General features: G+C 45.6%; 1 long non-coding RNA gene across 1 annotated transcript in view; it reads left to right on the top strand.

The window, feature by feature from the left end:
* The window catches only part of LOC134947568 (uncharacterized), a 34,304-nt gene extending 18,032 nt beyond the window's left edge, over positions 1 to 16,272 (top strand). The window contains exons 3-5 of the long non-coding RNA XR_010182627.1: positions 14,362 to 14,430; positions 14,512 to 14,724; positions 15,513 to 16,272. This is a non-coding gene — a long non-coding RNA (uncharacterized LOC134947568). The remainder of the gene's footprint in view (positions 1 to 14,361; positions 14,431 to 14,511; positions 14,725 to 15,512) is intronic.
* The last annotated feature ends 268 nt before the right edge of the window (positions 16,273 to 16,540 follow it).

The raw sequence follows: 16,540 nt of genomic DNA, 5'->3' as shown, positions 1-16,540 counted from the left end.
TTTTTACGTGTATTATCACTGCCACTCACATTAACCTTGAGTCTAGTAGAGGTGTTACCTTTAAAACAGACATATCTGTGCCCAAAAATAGGATTTTAATTACCTACCGGTAAATCCTTTTCTCGTAATCCGTAGGGGATACTGGAATCAATTTAGTACCATGTGGTATAGATGGGTCCACTAAGAGCCATTGGCACTATAGAAGTTTGACTAGGTGTGCTGGCTCCTCCCTCTATGCCCCTCCTGCCAGACTTAGGCTAGGAAACTGTGCCCGAGGGATGGAAATACTTTGAGAGAAGGATATAGAAAAAGGAAAGTGGTGAGATTTCGAACCAGCACACACAGTACAAGAGGAAAGCCATGCTAACCTAACATGTAAATAGGAACAGCAACAGCTGAACCAAACAAGAATACTTAACCAAGTAACAGTGCAGGAAGAACGAAGCACTGGGCGGGCGCCCAGTATCCCCTACGGACCACAAGAAAAGGATTTACCGGTAGGTAATTAAAATCCTATTTTCTATTATGTCCTATGGGATTCTGGGAATCCATTTTGTACCATGGGGAAGTACCACAGCTCCCAAACTGGGTGGGAGAGTGCTGAGGTTCCTGCAGAACTGATTGACTAAACTGAAAGTCCTCAGAGACCAAAGTATCAAACTTGTAAAACTTAGCAAACATGTTTGATCATGACCAAGTAGCTGCTCGGCAGAGCTGTAAAGCTGAGACACCCTGGACAACCGCCCAAGAAGAACCCACCGACCTAGTAGAGTGGGCCTGTAAAGATTTTGGAACTGGCAAGCCTGCCGTGGAATAAGCATGCTGGAAAGTGAGCCTGATCCAGCGTGCAATAGACTGCTTTGAAGCAGGACACCCAATTTTAATTGGGATCATAGAGAACGAGTTCAATTTCCTATGACGAGCTGTTCTCTTTACATACACCTTCAAATCCCTCGCAACATACAAAGACTTTGAAGGAGCAGAGGTGTCTGTAACAACCGGAACCACAATAGGTTGGTTAATGTGAACCGCAGACACCCCCTTAGGAAGAAATTGCTAACAAGTCCTGAGTTCAGCTCTATCCTCATGGAAAATTAAGTAGGGGCTCTTGTAACACAACACCCCAGCTCTGACACACATCTTGCTGAAGCCAAAGCCAACAGTCTGATGGTCTTCCACGTAATGTACTTTACGTCTACCTCTTGTAACGGTTCAAACCAGTCCAAATGGAGGAACTGCAGCACCAAAATGAGATCCCAAAGTGCTGTGGGGGGCACAAAGGGAAGTTGAATGTGCAGAACAACTTTCAAGAACATCTGGACCTCAGGGAGAAAAGCCAATTGTTTCTGAAAGAAAATAGACAAGGCCGAAATCAGGACTTTTATGGAGACTAGACGAAGGCCCACATCCACTCCCGACTGCAGAAAAAACAGGAAACGTCCCAGATGAAATTCCACCGCAGAATATTGTCTGCTCTCACACCAAGAGACATATTTCTTCCAGATATGGTGGTAATGGTTAGACGTTACCCCCTTCCTGGCTTGGATCATAGTTGGGGACAGACAAATCCTCTGATGCATGTGAACATGCGATCCAGACCATTTGTCCAACAGATCAAGCTGGAAGAGTCTTGCATGAAACCTTCCATACTGAATCACCTCGTAAGAGGCCACCATTTTCCCCAGAAGGCATATGCAGAGATGCCCTGAGATCCTGGTTGGCTTCAGGACAGCCCGAACCATCAACAGGATTACCATTACCTTTTCCAAGGGAAGAAATACTTTTGAGACTCTGTGTCCAGTATCATTCCCAGGAAATTAAGCCTCTGCGTTGTGTCTAGGTGAGATTTTGGTAGGTTCAGAATCCACCCGTGATCCAGCAGTAGCCTGGTTGAGAGACCAATGTTCTCCAGCAACTGCTCCCTTGTTGGTGCCTTTATCAGAAGATCGTCTAGGTATGGAATTATGTTTACTCCTTGTTTGCAGAGAAGTAACATCATCTCTGCCATCACTTTGGTGAACACCCTCAGTGTTGTGGAGAGACCAAATGGCAGGGCCTGGAACTGGTAGTGACAGTTCTGCAGTGCAAACCAGAGAAAAGCCTGATGAGGTGGCCAGATCGGAATGTGAAGGTATGCATCCTTGATATCCAGAGACAGTAAGAATTCCCCCTTCTCCAGACCTGAGATCATCGCTCTCAGAGACTCCATCTTGAATTTGAATACTCGTAAGTGCGGGTTCAACGACTTGAGGTTCAGATTCGGTCTTACTGAACCGTCCGGCTTCAGCACTACAAACAAGCTGAAGTAGTAACCCTTGTTTTTTAGATGAGGTGGAACTGGAACAATGACCTGGGTCTGTAACAGTTTCTGAATGGCATCCTGTAAGGTTATTCTTGCCTCTTGTGAAACTGGTAAGCCTGATTTAAAGAATCTGTGAGGTGGGAGCTCCTGGAACTCCAGTCTGCAGCCCTGGGAGATAAGGTCTATGACCCAGGGATCCTGGCATGATCTTGTCCAGATGTGACTGAAGAAGTTTAGCCAGGCTCCCACCTGCCTGTCTTCCAGGCCTCCCAGTCCACTGTCATGCTGAAGGTTCAGCAGAAGCAGAGCCTGAGCTCTGTTCCTGTGAACCAGCAGTCGCTGCCATGTGTGGTTTTCCTCTAGCACCTCTGGCGGTGGTAGAAGAACCTCTGGCCTTGACCCTAAACTTAGCAGTAAGAAAGGACTGTTAATTGGGTCCTACGTAGGCCTTCCTAGCTGGGGGAGCTGCAGAAGGTAGGTATGTGGACTTACCCGCAGTAGCTTTGGAGATCCATTTGTCTAGATCACAGGTTCTCAAACTCGGTCCTCAGGACCCCACACGGTGCATGTTTTGCAGGTCTCCTCACAGAATCACAAGTGACATAATTAGCTCCACCTGTGGACCTTTTAAAATGTGTCAGTGAGTAATTAATACACCTGTGCACCTGCTGGGTTACCTGCAAAACATGCACTGTGTGGGGTCCTGAGGACCGAGTTTGAGAACCACTGGTCTAGATCATCTCCAAATAAGGCCTTACCTGTTAAAGGTAGGCCTTCCACACCTTTCCTGGAGTCTGCATCCGTAGTCCTCTGGCTTAGCCATAAGCCCCTGCATGCCAACACTGCCATAGCGGTAGTGCATGCATTAAGCTTCCACCATAAAGTTTGTAGAGTCCTGTATGTGTTACAGCAGCAAAACAATCTCCTGTTGAGATAAGGTATCTAACCCCTCAATTAGGTTTCCCGACTATTTAGCAATGGCTCGCGTAATCCACCCACATGCTATTGTTGGGTCTCAGGGTCACCCCAGGAGTTGTATACAAAGATTTGAGTGTAGTCTCAGTTTTGCGATCAGCCGCGTCTTTTAGGGAGGCTGCACACAGGACAGACAATACAATTTTTTGTGAGAGCCTGGAGACTGATGCATCCACTATCGGTGGATTCTCCAATTTTTTTCCTTTCCTCAGGAGGAAAAGGAAAAGATAATAACAAGCGTTTTGGGATTTGAAATTTCTTATCTGGATTAACCGACGGTTCTTCAAACAGGTTATTGAATTCCTTTGACACAGGAAAAGAAGCAAAGGATTTCTTCTTAATATTAAAATAAGATTCCTCACTCTCTTCTGTCATCTTATCAGGGATATTCAGTACTTCTCTGATAGCATCTTTGAGAGCCTCTATTCCCCTCCACCACCTGAGTCCACCTCACCCTCCTCAATTTCTGACCCCTCATCATCAGAGTCAGAGTGTAGGATATGGGCCAAAGAACGTTTTTGCGGACAATTGGCAGGGGACTGAGATGCTGGTTTGGGTACTAAGTCTTTTTTCATTCTGAGATAACTTAGTAGAAATGGTGAATATCATTCCTCTAATGGAGTCCAACCATGCTGATTCTGCCCCACAGAGTACACACTAGTGAACCCCCTGTAGAAGATGAACACTGTGCCTTACATGAAATACACTCTTTGCTGACATACTGTTACAGTGACAGCACACACAGGAAAAGGTTAAATGCACAATCAACCCACAAAGAGCCCTTCCAGGGAGTCACAGAGAGAGTATGGAACTAGCACACGGCACACTTATTGCTAATGCCAAGCTTAGCCGGGTTGCAGACTAAGTACCTAGATTAGGGACTTAGCACACTACTAAATCGCTCCCCCCTGCTATGACCCCCTGGTGCCGCTGAGGTAATCTGGAGTCTCTCCGAAGGAACTACTCTTCCCTGTCAGTCAGCATCTGTCTCAGCTGCAGTAGAGAAAATGGCGCTTGTGAGCTGCTGGATCAACTCATAGTGAAGCCCCGCCCCTTCAATTGTGCAGTCTTCCCGCTATTCTTTATACTGGCTGTATGGGCCCATGTGCATAAAATGGAGACAGACCCTTTTATGGCTTTGTTGCCAGTCTGGGTACTGTGTACACTGTAATGTACACAGTCAGGAGACGAAGTCCACCACGTTTAGAAGCCGTGCGTCTCCATACCCTTATGCGCCATAATGGCCGGCGACCCGCTAACCATGATGTTGGCTTAGTACTCACCACTCTTCATTCTTCTGGCTCTGTTAGGGGTGGCGGCATGCTGCGGGAATGTACGCTCACTGTGGTGGGGCTTGCTAATAGTTTTCTCAAGAGCTAGCGTCCTGTCAGCGGGGAACAGGACCATTAACCCTGAGAGAGGTTGGGCCGTTCCTCCCCTAAGTCCCACGGAGCAGGCAGGCTGGTGCCATCCAGTCCTGCCTGAAAATAACTAACTTATACAATAAATGCAGAAAACTCTTAAGGAGCTTCCAGAGATGTGACCGTCTCCTCCGGGCACATTTTCTAAACTGAGTCTGGTAGGAGGGGCATAGAGGGAATTGCCAGCACACCTAGTCAAACTTCTATAGTGCCCATGGCTCCTAGTGGACCCGTCTATACCCCTTGCTACTAAATGGATTCCCAGTATCCCCTAGGACATAAGAGAAATAAAGAAAATTAAGGCTGAGGCTGAGGAATAAACTGTGTGTTCACAAATCCCAGAGGAGAGTCTAGGGGTATCCACATTAGCTATGTGTGAGTCTGACGTGTTCCAAATGTGATGATGAATAACAACACTGTTAGCCACCTTAAGCACATTGGAAACTTGTTTTGTATGGGCCCAAACAGACCAAGCACTTCAGCCATAAAAGTAGCAGTGCCTGTTACTAAAGTGCTTGGTAAACTGTGCATGTCCTGTTTAATTTTACAACCTCCCAACTGTTACAATTTTTGCGGGACAGTCCCAATTTTTGGGCACTGTCCCACCCATGGGTCGCAGTGTCCTGAGGTGGGGGGCAGTTGGGAAGCCTCCCTGTCATTCGCTGCAGCAGTGAACAGATGCTGTGCACATCTTGCACCACTTTTCTTTTCATTATGGGCTGCATTTTTGGGGTTCATTGGTGATGGTCTTTTTTGAATAGACAAATATTTTTATTGCTTATTGCTCTAATAGATTACTAATTTGCAACAAACTTTGTAAACAGAAATAACTGCTGTGTGTTTGTGATGCTGCTCTGTTGCTTAGTTTAGCGAGCCTGCTTTTGGCCAATACTGGTGAACAATATTGTGAGTTGTGAGGTGATCAAAATTTACTGGAAATTACATTAATGATATTCAGGTTAATATTACTGTAGGAACAAAAACTGTCCCAAATTAAATGATTTATAGCGTACACATATTCAGCAGCGCTTTACAGAGAATCCTTGGGTATTCACATCAGTCCCTGCCCCAGTGGAGCTTACAATTTATATTCCATAACACATGTACATGCACACACATTCAAGCTAGGGTTAATTTTTTTTTTTGTTGAGAGCCAATTAACCTATCAGTATATTTTTGGATTGTGGGAGGAAACCCAAGCAAGGACGGGGACAGTATACAAACTCCACACAGTTAGGGCCATGGTGGGAATCGAATCCATGACCTCAGTGCTTTGAGGCAGTAATGCTAACCAAGACATCGTCTGTGCTGCCTAGACCAGAAAAAAACAAACATCGAGGGCGGTTTTTGCAAAACCAAAACACAGGGGTCCCCACAAATCTCTAATCTACAGTATATTAACATTAGATCTAAAGTTAGACATGCCCAAATCTAAGTGAAGGAGTAATGAGAGTACTGAAAACACATATTGCTAAGAGAAATTTGAGGAGGCATTGAGAGGACCTATATATGTTAAATGCTGATGACAGGAATATTAGTGAGTTGAGGAACCATTTGCAATTTTGATACTATACAAATACACATTAGTGCATTGAAGAACCATTTTACTGTAAATATATTCTTATTGTCACCTAGAAGCCACACCAGTGCCGTAACTAGACATTTTAGCGGTGTGCGCAAAAAACAACATCAGCCCCCCCGTTATGCAACATAAGGGCAGTGCATGCAGTCTTCGTGGGGTAGGGGTGTGGCCACAAAATAATACCAATTCATATTACGGTGCACAGTAGTCTCCATTATTCAAATTACGCCACACAGTAGCACCACTACACGATGTAGAGCCCCATTTACACATTACGGTGGACAGAGTCCCCTTTTTACACATTACGGCAGAGTCTCCTTTTTACACATTACGGCAGACAGAGTCACTTTTTTACACATTATGGCAGACAGAGTACCCCTTTTACATATTATGGCAGAGTCCCCCTTTTACACATTACGGCAGACAGAGTCCCCCTTTTTACACATTACGGCAGTGTCCCCTTTTTACACATTATGGCAGACAGCGTCCCTTTATTACACATTACAGCAGACAGTGTCCCCTTATTACACATTATGGCAGACAGTCCCCCTTTTTACACATTACGGCAGACAGCACCCACCTTTTTACACATTACGGCAGACAGTGTCCCCTTATTACACATTACGGCAGACAGAGTCCCCTTTTTACACATTACGGCAGACAGTCCCCCTTTTACACATTAGGTAGACTAGATAGATAGATAGATAGATAGATAGATAGACAAAGAGACAGAATAGATGATACTTACCATATCTCCGCTGGCTCAGGCAGTCAGGCTCCTCGGCTCCGGAGGCAGGCAAAAAGGAGGAGGAGGGAGGGGGAGGAGGGAGCCACAGCAGCACACTGTAATTGGTAGCGGCGCCTCTGCATCTGTCCCTCTCCTTCCGCATTGGCTGGCCGCCACCTCTTTGAATGCTGGGATGAGGGAAGCGAAACCCAGCATTCACAGCAGCGGCGGTCAGCCTATGTGGAAGGAGAGGGACAGATACAGAGGCGCAGCAGCGCTGCAACCAATTACATAATGCTGCTCCCCCTCCCTCCTCCTCCCCTGCTCCTGGAGCTGTTCCTCTACTCTTTGGCGGCAGCACACACACACAGGCAGCTTGTAATGAGTCAGTTTGACTCAGTTTGAGTCAGTTTGACTCATTACAATGCCGCTGATGACTTTAAGGAATGCGGGCAGTTGTGCCCTCTGGGCGACTGCGCTGTGTGCCAGGCACACACGTAGTTACGGCTCTGACTGATTCACACTGCTGCTTTTCTAGTGCATAATTTGGGACCCCTAACACTGCAAATGTGCTCAAGTATCCCAGGTAGACAGCACTCCAGTGACAACCATAGCACACTGGAAAGTCACCAGAGACTGTTATTGCTTTACTGTACATGTTGTTTTGTGTGCTTGTTGACACACAGTTCGGTGTAACAACTTAGTTATGCATACTACTTGTATTTATTGCTAATTGCAGACAATTTTTGCTCTTGTCTGTTTATTTCACTGTTGAATAACTACTGTAACACTAGTGACAGAGCGGGGGGGAGGGCAGTAGGAAAGTAAGAGAAGATTAAAGAAGGCTCAATGAAAACATATGATATAAGAAAATGGGAAGAATCAGAAGAGGGTACATAGGAACTGGATGGAAGATATGATCAAAAAGGTCAGAAGGGAAAGTGCAATAGAGGAGTGGAAGAAGGATAATGGTGGATGGGTTTGAAGTAGACAAACAAGGGGAGAGGGAGGAGTGGTTCAGCCCCCTGTCCTGATTGGCTGTATTCTAGCCTCATAGACAGGGAGTCTGACTCGGCAGAGAGCTAATCCCTGTTAACAGCAAAATGACATTTGGTAAGTGCATGGTCACTTAGTAGTAATTATGTGCACCGGACATTTTTCGGGTTTTGTGTTTTGGTTTTGGATTCGGTTCCGCGGCCGTGTTTTGGATTCGGACGCGTTTTGGCAAAACCTCACCGAAAGTTTTTTGTTGGATTCGGGTGTGTTTTGGATTCGGGTGTTTTTTTCAAAAAACCCTAAAAAACAGCTTAAATCATAGAATTTGGGGGTCATTTTGATCCCATAGTATTATTAACCTCAATTACCATAAGTTCCACTCATTTCCAGTCTATTCTGAACACCTCACACCTCACAATATTATTTTTAGTCCTACAATTTGCACCGAGGTCGCTGGATGGCTAAGCTAAGCGACACAAGTGGCCGACACAAACACCAGGCCCATCTAGGAGTGGCACTGCAGTGTCAATCAAGACAGGATGGCACTTTTAAAAAAATTGTCCCCAAACAGCACATGATGCAAAGAAAAAAAGAGGCGCACCAAGGTGGCTATTTGACTAAGCTAAGCGACACAAGTGGCCGACACAAACACCTGGCCCATCAAGGAGTGGCACTGCATTGTCAATCAAGACCGGATGGCACTTCCAAAAAATTGTCCCCAAAAAGCACATGATGCAAAGAAAAAAAGAGGCGCACCAAGGTCGCTGTGTGACTAAGCTAAGCGACACAAGTGGCCGACACAAACACCTGGCCCATCTAGGAGTGGCACTGCAGTGTCAGGCAGGATGGCACTTCCAAAAAAATTGTCCCCAAACAGCACATGATGAAAAGAAAAAAAGAGGCGCACCAAGGTCGCTGTGTGACTAAGCTAAGCGACACAAGTGGCCGACACAAACACCTGGCCCATCTAGGAGTGGCACTGCAGTGTCAATCAAGACAGGATGGCACTTCCAAAATATTGTCCCCAAACAGCACATGATGCAAAGAAAAAAAGAGGCACACCAAGGTCGCTGTGTGACTAAGCTAAGCGACACAAGTGGCCGACACAAACACCTGGCCCATCTAGGAGTGGCACTGCAGTGTCAGGCAGGATGGCACTTCCAAAAAATTGTCCCCAAACAGCACATGATGCAAAGAAAAAAAGAGGCGCACCAAGGTGGCTGTGTGACTAAGCTAAGCGACACAAGTGGCCGACACAAACACCTGGCCCATCTAGAAGTGGCACTGCAGTGTCAGGCAGGATGGCACTTAAAAAAAATTGTCCCCAAACAGCACATGATGCAAAGAAAAAAAGAGGCGCACCAAGGTGGCTGTGTGACTAAGCTAAGCGACACAAGTGGCCGACACAAACACCTGGCCCATCTAGGAGTGGCACTGCAGTGTCAATCAAGACAGGATGGCACTTCCAAAAAATTGTCCCCAAACAGCACATGATGCAAAGAAAAAAAGAGGCGCACCAAGGTGGCTGGATGGCTAAGCTAAGCGACACAAGTGGCCGACACAAACACCTGGCCCATCTAGGAGTGGCACTGCAGTGTCAATCAAGACAGGATGGCACTTCCAAAAAATTGTCCCCAAACAGCACATGATGCAAAGAAAAATGAAAGAAAAAAAGAGGTGCAAGATGGAATTGTCCTTGGGCCCTCCCACCCACCCTTATGTTGTATAAACAGGACATGCACACTTTAACGAACCCATCATTTCAGCGACAGGGTCTGCCACACGACTGTGACTGAAATGACTGGTTGGTTTGTGCCCCCACCAAAAAAGAAGCAATCAATCTCTCCTTGCACAAACTGGCTCTACAGAGGCAAGATGTCCACCTCATCATCATCCTCCGATTCCTCGCCCCTTTCACTGTGTACATCCCCCTCCTCACAGATTATTAATTCGTCCCCACTGGAATCCACCATCTCAGGTCCCCGTGTACTTTCTGGAGGCAATTGCTGCTGGTGAATGTCTCCACGGAGGAATTGATTATAATTCATTTTGATGAACATCATCTCCTCCACATTTTCTTGAAGTAACCTCGTACGCCGATTGCTGACAAGGTGAGCGGCTGCCCTAAACACTCTTTCGGAGTACACACTGGAGGGAGGGCAACTTAGGTAGAATAAAGCCAGTTTGTGCAAGGGCCTCCAAATTGCCTCTTTTTCCTGCCAGTATACGTGCCTACTTGGATGCGATCACTCATAAAATCCTCCACCATTCTTTCCATGGTGAGAGAATCATATGCAGTGACAGTAGACGACATGTCAGTAATCATTGGCAGGTCCTTCAGTCCGGACCAGATGTCAGCACTCGCTCCAGACTGCCCTGCATCACCGCCAGCGGGTGGTCTAGGAATTCTTAGCCTTTTCCTCGCACCCCCAGTTGCGGGAGAATGTGAAGGAGGAGCTGTTGACGGGTCACGTTCCGCTTGACTTGACAATTTTCTCACCAGCAGGTCTTTGAACCTCTGCAGACTTGTGTCTGCCGGAAAGAGAGATACAACGTAGGTTTTAAATCTAGGATCGAGCACGGTGGCCAAAATGTAGTGCTCTGATTTCAACAGATTGACCACCCGTGAATCCTGGTTAAGCGAATTAGGGGTCCATCCACAAGTCCCACATGCCTAGCGGAATCGCTCTGTTTTAGCTCCTCCTTCAATCTCTCCAGCTTCTTCTGCAAAAGCCTGATGAGGGGAATGACCTGACTCAGGCTGGCAGTGTCTGAACTGACTTCACGTGTGGCAAGTTCAAAGGGTTGCAGAACCTTGCACAAAGTTGAAATCATTCTCCACTGCGCTTGAGTCAGGTGCATTCCCCCCTCCTTTGCCTATATCGTAGGTAGCTGTATAGGCTTGAATGGCCTTTTGCTGCTCCTCCATCCTATGAATCATATAGAGGGTTGAATTCCACCTCGTTACCACCTCTTGCTTCAGATTATGGCGGGGCAGGTTCAGGAGTGTTTGCTGGTGCTCCAGTCTTCGGCACGTGGTGGCTGAATGCCGAAAGTGGCCCGCAATTCTTGGGCCACCGACAGCATCTCTTGCACGCCCCTGTCGTTTTTTAAATAATTCTGCACCACCAAATTCAATATATGTGCAAAACATGGGACGTGCTGGAATTTGCCCACATGTAATGCATGCACAATATTGGTGGCGTTGTCCGATGTCACAAATTCCCAGGAGAGTCCAATTGGGGTAAGCCATTCTGCAATGATGTTCATCAGTTTCCGTAAGAGGTTGTCAGCTGTGTGCCTCTTATGGAAAGCGGTGATACAAAGCGTAGCCTGCCTAGGAACGACTTGGCGTTTGCGAGATGCTGCTACTGGTGCGGCCGCTGCTGTTCTTGCTGCCGGAGGCAATACATCTACCCAGTGAGCTATCACAGTCATATAGTCCTGAGTCTGCCCTGCTCCACTTGTCCACATGTCCGTGGTTAAGTGGACATTGGGTACAACTGCATTTTTTAGGACACTGGTGACTCTTTTTCTGCATCTGTGTACATTCTCGGTATCGCCTGCCTAGAGAAATGGAACCTAGATGGTATTTGGTACCGGGGACACATTACCTCAAGCAATTCTCTAGTTCCCTGTGAATTAACGCTGGATACTGGACACACGTTTAACACCACCGAAGCTGCCAAGACCTGAGTTATCCGCTTTGCAGCAGGATGACTGCTGTGATATTTCATCTTCCTTGCAAAGGACTGTTGGACAGTCAATTGCTTAATCGAAGTAGTACAAGTGGTCTTCCGACTTCCCCTCTGGGATGACGATTGACTCCCAGCAGCAACAACAGCAGCGCCAGCAGCAAAAGGCGTTACACTCAAGGATGCATCGGAGGAATCTCAGGCAGGAGAGGACACGTCAGACTTGACAGTGACATGGCCTGCAGGACTATTGGCTTTCCTGTCTAAGGCGGAAATTGACACTGAGGGAGTTGGTGGTGTTGTTTGCAGGAGCTTGGTTACAAGAGGAAGGGATTAGTTGTCAGTGGACTGCTTCCGCTGTCACCCAAAGTTTTTGAACTTTTCAATGACTTCTGATGAATGCGCTCCAGGTGACGTTTAAGGGAGGATGTTCCTAGGTGGTTAACATCCTTACCCCTACTTATTACAGCTTGACAAAGGCAACACATGGCTTGACACCTGTTGTCCGCATTTCTGTTAAAATAATTTCACACCGAAGAGGTGATTTTTTTTGTAATTTGACCAGGCATGTCAATGGCCATATTCGTCCCACGGACAACAGGTGTCTCCCCAGGTGCCTGACTTAAACAAACCACCTCACCATCAGAATCCTCCTTGTCAGTTTCCGCCTCAGCGCCAGCAACACCCATATCCTCATCCTGGTGTACTTCAACAGTGACATCTTCAATTTGACTATCAGGAACTGGACTGTGGGTGCTCCTTCCAGCACTTGCAGGGGGCGTGCAAATGGTGGAAGGCGCCACCTCTTCCCGTCCAGTGTTGGGAAGGTCAGGCATCGCAACCGACACAATTGGCTCTCCTTGGGGATTTGTGATTTAGAAGAACGCACAGTTCTTTGCTGTGCTTTTGCCAGCTTAAGTCTTTTTATTTTTCTAGCTAGATGTAGAGTGCTTCCATCCTCATGTGAAGCTGAACCACTAGCCATAAACATAGGACAGGGCCTCAGCCGTTCCTTGCCACTCTGTGTCGTTAATGGCAAATTGGCAAGTTTACGCTTCTCATCAGACGCTTTTAATTTTGATTTTTGGGTCATTTTACTGAACTTTAGTTTTTTGGATTTTACATGCTCTCTACTATGACATTGGGCATTGGCCTTGGCAGATGATGTTGATGGCATTTCATCGTCTCGACCCTGACTAGTGGCAGCAGCTTCAGCACGAGGTGGAAGTGGATCTTGATCTTTCCCTATCTTACCCTACACATTTTTGTTCTCCATTTTTTAATGTGTGGAATTATATGCCAGTAATATATCAATAGCAGTGGCCTACTGTACCGTACTGCTATATATTATATACTGGTGGTCAGCAAAATTATGCACTGTCCTCCTACTATATATACTGTGCACAACTAAAATGCACCACAGGTATGGATGGATAGTATACTTGACGACACAGAGGTAGGTAGAGCAGTGGCCTACTGTAACATACTGCTATATATTATATACTGGTAGTCAGCAAAATTATGCACTCTACTCCTACTATATATACTGCGCACAACTAAAATGCACCACAGGTATGGATGGATAGTATACTTGACGACACAGAGGTAGGTAGAGCAGTGGACTACTGTACCGTACTGCTATATATTATATACTGGTGGTCAGCAGAATTATGCACTGTACTCCTACTATATATACTGCGCACAACTAAAATGCACCACAGGTATGGATGGATAGTATACTTGACGACACAGAGGTAGGTAGAGCAGGGGCATACTGTACCGTACTGCTATATATTATATACTGGTGGTCAGCAAAATTATGTACTGTCCTCCTACTATATATACTGCGCACAACAACTAAAATGCACCACATGTATGGATGGATAGTATACTTGACGACACAGAGGTAGGTAGAACAGTGGCCTACTGTACCGTACTGCTATATATTATATACTGGTGGTCAGCAAAATTCTGCACTGTCCTCCTACTATATATACTGCGCACAACAACTAAAATGCACCACAGGTATGGATGGGTAGTATACTTGACGACACAGAGGTAGGTAGAGCAGTGGACTACTGTACTGTACTGATATAATACTGGTGGTCACTGGTCAGCAAAACTCTGCACTGTCCTCCTACTATATAATACTGGTGGTCCCCAGTCCCCACAATAAAGCACACTGAGCACAGATATTTGCAGCATACTGAGCACAGATATGGAGCGTTTTTCAGTCAGAGAACGTAGATATTTTCAGCACACTGAGCACAGATATTTGCAAGCACACTGAGCACAGATATTTGCAGCACACTGAACACAACTGAGAGAACGCTGCACGTCCTCTCCCTATCATCTCCAATGCACGAATGAAAATGGCGGCGACGCGCGGCTCCTTATATAGAATACGAATCTCGCGAGAATACGACAGCGGGATGATGACGTTCGGGCTCGCTCGGGTTAACCGAGCAAGGCGGGAAGATTCGAGTCTGCCTCGAAACCGTGTAAAATGGGTGAAGTTCGGGGGGGTTCGGATTCCGAGGAACTGAACCCACTCATCTCTAATTCTCATAATGTTCTTCATATGTCCACATCACAATAAAGTTTTTGATTAAATATCTAATTACAATATAATGATCATAAGGTCAAACTTCATATTTCTACAGTATGAAAGAGAGCCAGCACAGCCAGGACACAAACCACACTGCCAAGAGATGCGGATGCTGGCGATGCAGGTAAGAATTTTGTGTATACACATATTCTGCAAACACAGAGAAAGACACAATGAAACATATAATGTTTATTTTATCCCATAGGAACTTCATCATCGCACCACACTCCACTAAGAAGACATTCACAGGGGTCTGCCAGTCTCCAGAAGATGGGTAGCAAGAGACGCCGTCTTGAGGCGGTAACTACACCAGCATCCTTACCACCACAACGGCGCATCTCCACTGTGTTGGCTCAGCCACCAGAAGCCATTTTGGCCAGTCCACAAACCGAGGAACCACAATCCCCTCAGCTGTCTGGTGAGTAAACATACAAAAATAAAACAAAGTGCATTTTACACAGTGTTTTTGCACACAAAAAAAACATGACCAAAAGCACACACTCATCCTTGTACTAATCAACACCAGCAAACACATGGGGGTAACGTTACTAAGATGGGAGTTCTATTTAAGATGTGATGTTGCCCATAGCAAGCAATCCTATTCTACGTTACATTAATACAGCACCTTCTCGAATATAATCCCTGCAATGTGATTGGTTGCTATTAACAACATCCCATCTTAATTCGAACTTCCATCTTAGTAATTTGACCCCATGGTAAGTATTATTTTGTGGTTCACATCTCAACTTAACAATATGCGCAAAATAGGTGTGCCCACTTCTGCCAACCATATTTTTAACATATGTTTTTTCACTATAATTGAAAAAGTTTACTGGGCAAGACTGACAGCCTTTAACAATGTATGAGTGTATTGTTGAACGCATTTAATGTATTGTGTTTGTTTGGCAAAAGGAAGCTTTAAACATAATATGTCAATGGTGGAATTTTTAATTTTTATAGTTCTACATGTTTGGCCATTAAGTAAGGCTCATAGTCCAACATTTATCTTAAAAATTGTTGTAATGAGTAGGGTACCTAAGAAGCCACATGTTTATAAAATAATGTACAATAATACTTTAAGTTTAGCCCACACTCTATTTATAATTTACAACATGCATATTAAGAAGTAATGCATGTTGACGTAAAGCTGAAACCAACCAGAAGCCCAACAGTAACTAAATTGTGGCTGTCTTCAACCCCATGCAGATCCAGACATCATGCCCCAGGATACCCAGCAGGAAACTGACTTGCAGCAAACGTTCACACTCCACCTGCAAGCAATTGATAATAACTAGCCAACCACGCCGGCTGACATAACTCCACCACCCCAAACAACCCCAACCCACCAATTGAGTCCAACACCACCCCAGCCACAAATGAGACCAGAGTTTTGGTCCAGCTGGGCCACACAACAGACACAAAACTATGCCTGTCTCAACACACACAGCCAATATCTTGCCAGTCTGCCCCATCATCTACCTAGACTCAGTAGAAACTCAGGCAGACTGATTGTGCAACTTGGCAGAGTGGCCAATACCATGGAGCAGATGCGAGCAGACAACAGCCAACTGATAGCAAGTTTTCAGCGCATAATGGACGAACAACACCGCCATCAACAAGCCCTCATTCAAATCATTCATAACAATCAGTTAATCACCGAAAGCCTGTCCAGAATCATCTCCAACAACACAGCCGCAACCACACAACTCACAGCAAGCCTCAACAACCTGAGCCAAAACATAAATGTGTTGGCATCCCAGCAACAAGGCTCAAGCTCAGGGACAACCACGCCTAGCCAGACCCCAGTTACCTCCCCAGTTAGACGATCCAGCAGAACACGGCCCAATGTGCCATCACAATCCTCTGCAGCCAGCAAAAAAAAAACCTAGGAAACGAGCAAGCCTGCAACAAAATATACAGTATTTTCAAAGATATTTAAAGATTATAGAATTGTGGCCAACCAAATTCAAGTGTTTAAGGTAATAAATTACTCAAACGCTATATGTGTAATGTTTAATTTGTTATTGACTGACAGTGTAAGACGAAAATGTTATTGACTAACTGTAAACAACATGCCTAATATCAAACAATACCGCATCACAAACAGAATTCATAACTACATATATTTTAGGTTTGGGGTTAGCCAATGTTGCTTAAGAAAAATTAAGACTTACCGGTAAAATGACGCAGAATCAGTTCTTGCCTTACCTGCCTCCCTACATCTGTACTCACAC

This window comes from Pseudophryne corroboree, chromosome 8, assembly GCF_028390025.1.
Source record: "Pseudophryne corroboree isolate aPseCor3 chromosome 8, aPseCor3.hap2, whole genome shotgun sequence".
Taxonomy (NCBI): Eukaryota; Metazoa; Chordata; class Amphibia; order Anura; family Myobatrachidae; genus Pseudophryne; species Pseudophryne corroboree.
The sequence above is the reverse complement of the archived record's forward strand: the minus strand, read 5'-3'. Positions and strand labels throughout refer to the sequence as shown.